Source organism: Orycteropus afer, unplaced genomic scaffold (genome assembly GCF_000298275.1).
Source record: "Orycteropus afer afer isolate SDZICR_OR568_19922 unplaced genomic scaffold, OryAfe1.0 scaffold00546, whole genome shotgun sequence".
Lineage (NCBI taxonomy): Eukaryota > Metazoa > Chordata > Mammalia > Tubulidentata > Orycteropodidae > Orycteropus > Orycteropus afer.
In genome coordinates, this window is record NW_006922133.1 from 1,694,417 (window position 1) to 1,702,288 (window position 7,872).

Here is a 7,872-nt window from a genome sequence, read left to right on the forward strand (position 1 = left end):
AGCTTTTAAGATCCCAGTCGCTACTCGCCAAAGTAGGAGGGGGAATAATGTTTTGTTTAGTATGTTATGCCAATTGAACTTGATGTCCCATGAGACCATGGTCCCGAGCTCACAGGTTCAACTACTCGGTCCCTCTGGGTAGCTGGCTGTGACCAAGAAGTGACTACAACCTTGTCTCAACTAGGGGCATTTTTTGACTCCCAGGAGGATTTGGCAATGTCTGGAGACATTTTGGTTGTCACAGCCGGAGGAGGTGCTACTGGCATCTATTGAGTAGAGGCTAGGGATGCTGCTAAGCATTCTATAATGCACAGTGCAGCCCTCCACAACAAAGAATTACCTGATTGAAAATATCAGTAGTGCCAAGGTTGAAAAACCCTATTGTATCTTTGTTGTTGTTAGGTGCTGTCGAGTTACTTTTGACTCATACTGACTTTATGTACAACAGAATGAAACACTGCTTGGTTGCGCCATCCTCACGATTATTGCCCATTCTTGCAGCTACTGTGTCAATCTATGTCATTAAGAGTCTTCCTTTTTTTTTTTTTTTTTTTGCTGAACCTCTTCCAAACGTGATGTCCTCCTCCAGGGACTGGTCCTTCCTGATAACATGTCTAAAATACGTAAGATGTAGTCTCGACATCTTCACTTCTAAGAAGCATTTTGGCTGTACTTCTTCCAAAAGAGATTTGCTCATTTTTCTGGCAGTCCATGCTGTATTTCATATTCTTTGCCAACACCATAATTCACATGCATTAGGTCTTCTTCGATCTTCCTTATTCATCGTTCATCTTTCACATGCATATGAGGTGATTGAAAATACCATGGTTTGGGTCAAGTGCACCTTAGTCTTCAAAGTGACTTCTTTGCTCTTTAACACTTTTAAGAGGTATTTTGCAGCAGATTTGCCTGATGCATTTCCTCATTTGATTTCTTCACTGCTGCTTCTTGGGTGTTGATTGTGGATTCAAGTAAAATGAAATACTTGACAACTTCAGTCTTTTCTCTTTTTATCATGAAATTGCTTATTGGCCCAGTATGTAATAATTTTTGTTTTCTTTATGTTTATGTGTAGTCCATACTGAAGGCTATAGTCTGATTGTCATCAGTAAGTGCTTAAAATCCTCTTCATTTCAGTAAGCAAGATTATGTCATCTGTATATTACAGATTGTTAATGAGTCTTCATTGAATCCTTTGTATATTACAGGTTCTTGGATTATTTATTTGCTCAGCATACAGATTGAATAAGTGTGGTGAAAGGATACAACCCTGATGCACACCTTTTCTGATTTTAAACTACACAGTATCCCTTTGTTCTGTTTGAATGACAGCCTCTTGGTCTATGCACAGGTTCTGCATGAACACACTTAAGTGTTCTGGAATTCACATTCTTCTTGATGTTATTCGTAATTTGTTATGATCCACACAGGTGAATACCTTTGCATGGTCAATAAAACACAAGTAAAAATCTTTCTGCCATGCTTTGCTTTCAGCCAAGATCCAGGTGACATCCGTAATGATATCCCTCATTCTGAATCTAGTTTGAATTTTTGACAGTTCCCTGTTGATGTACTGCTGCAGCCTTACTTTTGAGTCCTTTTTGTTTCTTTCTTCCCATTATCTTTTTCCTAAAGTTCTCATCCTAAAAACCCTCCTTCCTATGTAGAAGATCCTGGATAGAGTGGGAGAACAATGTGGAACAAAACTCAAAACCATTTTGGGGAAAAAAAAAAGGACCAGGTTTGCAGGTCTGATAGAGCCTGGTGGAACCTCCTGAAACTATGGCCCCTAGCTGCCCTTTAGGTGTGGAATTGAACCCACTCCTGTGGCTTTCAGCCAAACAAAAGGCAGGCATATGAGCTGAACATTTGCATTAGGTAGGTGCACTCCTTGGAGAGGTCAATCCTGGGAGAATAGAAGGGCTGTGTGTGCACAGGGAGACAGCTCAGGGGGCAGGAGTGCATGGGAGGGAAGGACACCGGGAAGAGGTAATTATGGGGAGGAAGTAGGAAGGGAGCTGTTGCATTGTGGGAAATTGTAGTCAATGTCATGAGACAAAATGTATGTGAGCAGCTGTATGGAAAGTTAATTTGCTCTGTAAACTTTCACCCAAATCATAATAAAAATTAAAAAAAAAAACAAAACAAAACAGAACCTTCCCTCAACCACATGTCCACTCTTCTCCTACCTACCTGATCTTCTCCCCTTCACATCTAAACTTCCTGAGAGAGGGGTCTGTACATACTCTATGCATTTCTCATTTACTTCTTGAACTACTTAAACTTAACTATTACTGTCTGGTTTCCCATCCCCATTACTGCTGAAATTGTGTTTGCTAAGATTGTGACTTCTCATGTGCTGAATCTGGTGGACTCATTTAGTCCCAATTTTACTTGACATTTTTGTTGTACCAGACAGTGTTAATCACTGTCTCCTTGAAGCTTTGTATTCCTTTGGCATCCTTGTTCTGTGTCCCTCTCCTACATTTCTTTCCCTACATCTTCCTTGGGCTCTTCTTGATCCACTCATTCTACACACTGTTGTTACCTGGTTTTGACTTCTTGGCCTAATGTTATTATAGGTCATTGTCTTTGTAAGTTATCTCAGTTACATCCAGGGATTCAGTTCCACTTGTATGCAAGTGTTTTTCAAAATTCTTCCCAATTATTCCCAATGAGCTTCAGATTCTTTCTTAATAACCTACTGGAAATCTATACCTGAGTATCTCACAAGTACTTTACGCACAGAATGTTTAATAAGGAAGTGCATTATCCTTTCCCTCAACTTGTGCCGCCTTCTTAATTTTTTAAAAAAAGATCTCTTTTGAAGGTTCTACCATGCATCCAGGCACCCAAGGTAGACAGTTGGGTCTTGTCCAACTCAAATATATTATCTGCTGTCATTAGTGTGATCAAAAATGTGATTTTGACCATATCACTGACCTGTTTGAAAGGCTGCAATGGTGTTCCCTTGCTAACAGTAGAAATAGAAGGTCAGGAGAAAGTCTGACTCCCTTATATGGTACATTAGGCCCTCTTTGATATGTTCTCTTCCTAGCTACCTCTCCAGCCTCATATCTGTCCCTGTGTGTCTCAAACTCTATCCTCTAGCATGTGTGGTTCTCCATAATATCCTGGAACGTGGTATTTTCCAGTAGAGTGTGTGGGTCGCTTGCCTTCTGGATGGTGGGATTCCTCATTTCTCATTGAAGCTACAATTAATTGGCACTTTACTTCACTTCTCTGGTCTCCACATTATTGAGGACTCTTTTTTTAAAAAAATTTAAATTTTTATTGTGATTTGGGTAAAAGTTTACAGAGCAAATTCACTTTTCATACAGCTGTTCACATACACTTTGGCTCATGACATTGACTGCAATTTCCCACAATGCAACAGCTCTCCTCCTACTTCTTCCCTGTGTCCTTCTCTCCCATGCACTCCTGCCCCCTGAGCTGTCTCCCTGTGCATACACAGCCCTTCTATTCTCCCATGATTGATCTCTCCAAGGAGTGTATCTACCTAATGTAAATGTTCAGCTCATATGGCTGTCTTTTGTTTGGCTGGAAGCCACAAGAATGGATATAATTCCAGACCTGAAGGACAGCTATGGGCCACAGTCTCAGTGGTTCCACCAGGCTCTGTCAGACCAGGAAACCTGGTCCTTTTTTTTCCCCCCAAGTGATTTTGAGTTTTGTTCCACGTTGTTCTCCCACTCTATCCAGAATCTCCTATATAGATCCCCCTCCAAGTGGTTGACAGTGGTAGCTGAGGGCACCATCTAGTTCTTCTAGTCTCATAGTCATATGGGCTGAGGATTGTATGGTATACCAGTCACGTGGACTAAGTGTTTCTGTGCATCTTTGTTTTTCTTCATTCTTCTTTGCTCTGGATGAGGAGAGACTCATCATTGCATCTAGATGTCCGCTTGCAAGCTTTTAAGATCCCAGTTGCTACTCGCCAAAGTAGGAGGTGGAACAATGTTTTTGGGTAGTATGTTACGCCAATTGAGCTTGATGCCCCCTGCGACTGTGATCCTGAGCCCACAGGTCTGACTACTCCCTCTCTCTTGGTAGCTGGCTGTGGCCAAGAAGTGACTACAACCTTGTCCCTTGTCAGCTCTACCATTGTGTTAGGCTGGGTTCTCTAGAGAAACAAAAATCAGTAAAGCTTATATATATGGGGCGGGGAGGGGGAGAGAGAGAGAGATTGAGAGAGATTTATCTTAGGAAAATGGCTCACACACTTATAGAAGCTGGCAAGTCCAAGTTCCTGGATCAAACGTCAAGCTGGAGGCTTTTCCAAGTCAAGCTGGAGGCTTATCCCAACTCTTGCAACCGCAGGGGCTGAGGAGCTCAAGGCTGGCAGTACACCGGCTATTGACTCCAACGAATGACAAAGCCAAGATCTCCAGGCTGAATGGTGGACTCTTCACTCACGGACAGTGGTAGGCGGCACAACAGAATCCCGATCCACAGAAGAATGTCTTTCTTCTCAGGATGTCCTTGGATATACTAGAAGCAGGCCACAACCCTAGGGAAACTCCTTTTCAACAGATTGCCTGCTCAAAGCATAATCATCTGATCCCATCATGGGAATAACTAAATCACAACAGCTTAAACCACACAGAATTATGGTCCAGCCAAGTTGACACACAGCTCCAACTATCACAACCATATACCTGGGAATTCTTACAGAACATACAAATACACTTGTAGAACCATTGTCTGTCAGCCCTATACCTGGTCGTTGCACACTCCCCCCTGCATAGGCATACCTGATAGTTCAGCCTGTCCACCCATCTATCCACCCGTAGATCAGTGTTTGCCTTCACTGACAACACCGTACTGTATGTGCAAGAGGGTTCATCTTTGTTGTATTGAGGACTCTTCTTGTCTGTATTATCATTTTAGAGAACCAAGCCTTGGCCACTGTTGGCATTAATTCTGTGGAAGGGACACTGGTAAAGGGGTTTCACAGCTCTTCAGTTATGTGGCTTACTATTACTTATTTCCTTTTCTCAGTACCTATTATCTATACTTTTATTGTTGTTGTTGTTGTTGTTATGTGCCGTCGAGTCGGCCCCGACTCATAGCGACCCCTCCTTGGGTTTCCGAGGCAGTTATCACTACAGAAGTAGGATTGCCCAACCTTCCTTCCGAGGAGTGGCTGGTGAGTTTGAACCGCCAGCCTCCTGGTTAGCAGTCAAGTGCCTTAGGCACTAGGCTACCAGAGCTCCCTTGTTAGAACATAGGGTACTTTAGAGGTTGATGTGCCACATTTAATAAGCAGCAGTAAATAATTAATTACTCTTGTTTATTTTCATTCTTTGTTAGATTATTAAAATAACCATGGTACTCCAAACCTTAGAAGGAAAAACAAAACAAATGTATTGACTGAACCCCTGTTAATTACCAGGAGGGATACAGAGATGTTTAAAGATGTTTCCTATCCAGGGATAAACATTAGTTTATACATGCATCTTTCTCCCATGGAGCGAGTGGTAGGCTTGAACCTATACATATCTTTGTATTTCTAGGCATTTTTTTTACATGCTGTTCTGAAAATCTTTCAGTTTTAAAACTATGGCTGTTTTGTTAGAGCATGTTGTTGTTGTTTGTTGCCGAGTCAGACCCGACTCATAGTGAGCCCTTCTTGGGTCTCCGAGGTGGTATCTCTACGGAAGTAGATTGCGCAATCTTCTTTCCAAGAAGTGGCTGCTGGGTTTGAACTGCCAGCCTTTTGGTTAGCAGTCAAGTGCCTTAGGCACTAGGCTACCAGAGCTCCCTTGTTAGAACATAGGGTACTTTAGAGGTTGATGTGCCACATTTAATCCCTTACATCTCTATGAGAGTCGTTATTAGCTCCATTGTCAGGTGGGAGTCCTGAAGGATAATCTGCCCAGCTTCTGGAGGGGGAAAAATAGACCATTGAATAAATTGGAAGGTGAAGGAATGCTAACCATTGGATTTCAAGCCTCGGTAGGTGATGAATAAAATATTTGTTGAATGAATGAATAATCTGGTATTAAATCAGTATGTTAAGCCCATCCCTAAATCACATCTCTCTCTCCCACTGCTTTACTCTCTACCTTTTATATTTTATACTGCTAAAATCTGGTTAAAATTAGCATTAAAATTCATTGGTTGGTAGAGAAGACATTGGCAGGCAGGAGAGAGATGCCCACATTGTTTTAGTCATAATGAGAAAAATGTTTTTGAGAGATTCATGTGCCTGATGGTGATTGAATTTGCCAATTGAAGTTTTTTGCCCTGGCGCTGATGCTTTGTAAGACTGCTTTCCTGGTTCCTCTAACAGCTACACAGGGCCTCCCAAGTTTTGGGCCAAGGTAAGTGGTCCATTTTGTTGCTTTTTAAGATGGCTGTGCTGGTAATGTCAGGTTTGCCATTTTAATCTCTAGCAAAGTTGCTCAAACATAGCAATGATTGTGAGGATGGCGCCATCCTGGACAGTGTTTCATTCTGTTGTATGTAGGGTCACTATGAGTCAGAACCCACTGGAGGGTACCTAACAATGATTAGCAATTATAATAAGGCTCACGGACTTGAGGGAAAAATTTTTAGATAGATGAACTAGCAAATACACAGAAATTTAGTGCAATAAGTATTAATATCTCAGAGTTTTTTCTGTATTTAGCTTTTCGTAGGAGCTCTGGTGGCATAGTGCCTAAGGCATTTGACTGCTAACCAGAAGGCTGGCGGTTCAAACCCACCACCCACTCCTCGGGAGGAAGGTTGGGCAATCTACTTCTGTAGAGATACCGCGTAGGAAACCCAAGGAGGGGTCGCTATGAGTCGGATCTGACTTGATAGCAGTGAGTTTGGTTTTGGTGTTTAGCTTTTTGTAGTTGATTGGCTTGTGTATTTAAATAAGGTGTCTTAGTAAAAAGTGATAAAACCTTGAGTAGGATTGTGGGGGGACATCCATGGGCTAACTGGAGAATAATAGTATTAACACATTGCCTTCACTCTGCACAGACTATAACATTCCATTTAGTCTTAAGCTTGCTAAATTCACTGCTGTTTAAAATGTAATAAATAGATCTGTTCCTCACTTCTTTGGTTTTCCCAGTTTATTTTGTTACATAGCATGTATTCAGTGAGGCTTGTAAACAAGTGTTGTCTTGTAAAATAACGTAATAGTTAAAAATAAGGCTCTGGGGGTTAAAAACCTTGGTTTGATTCTGGCCTTGATACTTGCTGGCTGCATGATACTGGAGCTGTTTTCTTATCTTTAAAAAGTGTTAGGATTAAATGTGACAATGTATATAAATATAGTTAGCATCAGTATGTAAATGTTCCAGGAGGGTAGTTTTAAGCTCTGTTCAGAATATAGTATGTTGTTGTTATGTGCTATCTAGTCGGACCTGACTCATAGCAACCCCTCCTTGGGTTTCTGAGGTGGTATCACTACGGAAGTAGATTGCCCACCTTTCCTTCCGAGGAGTGGCTGGTGGGTTTGAACAGCCAGCCTTCTGGTTAGCAGTCAACTGCCTTAGGCACTACGCCACCAGAGCTCCAGGATATAGCATAGTGGTTAAGTTTTGGGATTCTGGAGCTGGACTGCCTGGATTTGAATTCTAGTCCTGTCACTGGCAATGTGACCTTGGGCAAGTTACTTAATTTTTCTTAGTCTCCTTGTCAGTAAGATGAGGTTTCTGGTAGTACTACTATCTTAAAGGGTTCTTGTGAGGATTAGATTAATGAACATAAATAAAGCAGCTACAACAATGCTTTGTATAAAGTGCTGTATGTATTAGCTCTTATTTTATCATACACTTTAAAATCTAGTATGTCACTTGATTTTTTATTTGAAATATTTTGCTTTGCTGGAATTTTTTTTTTTTTTTTTTT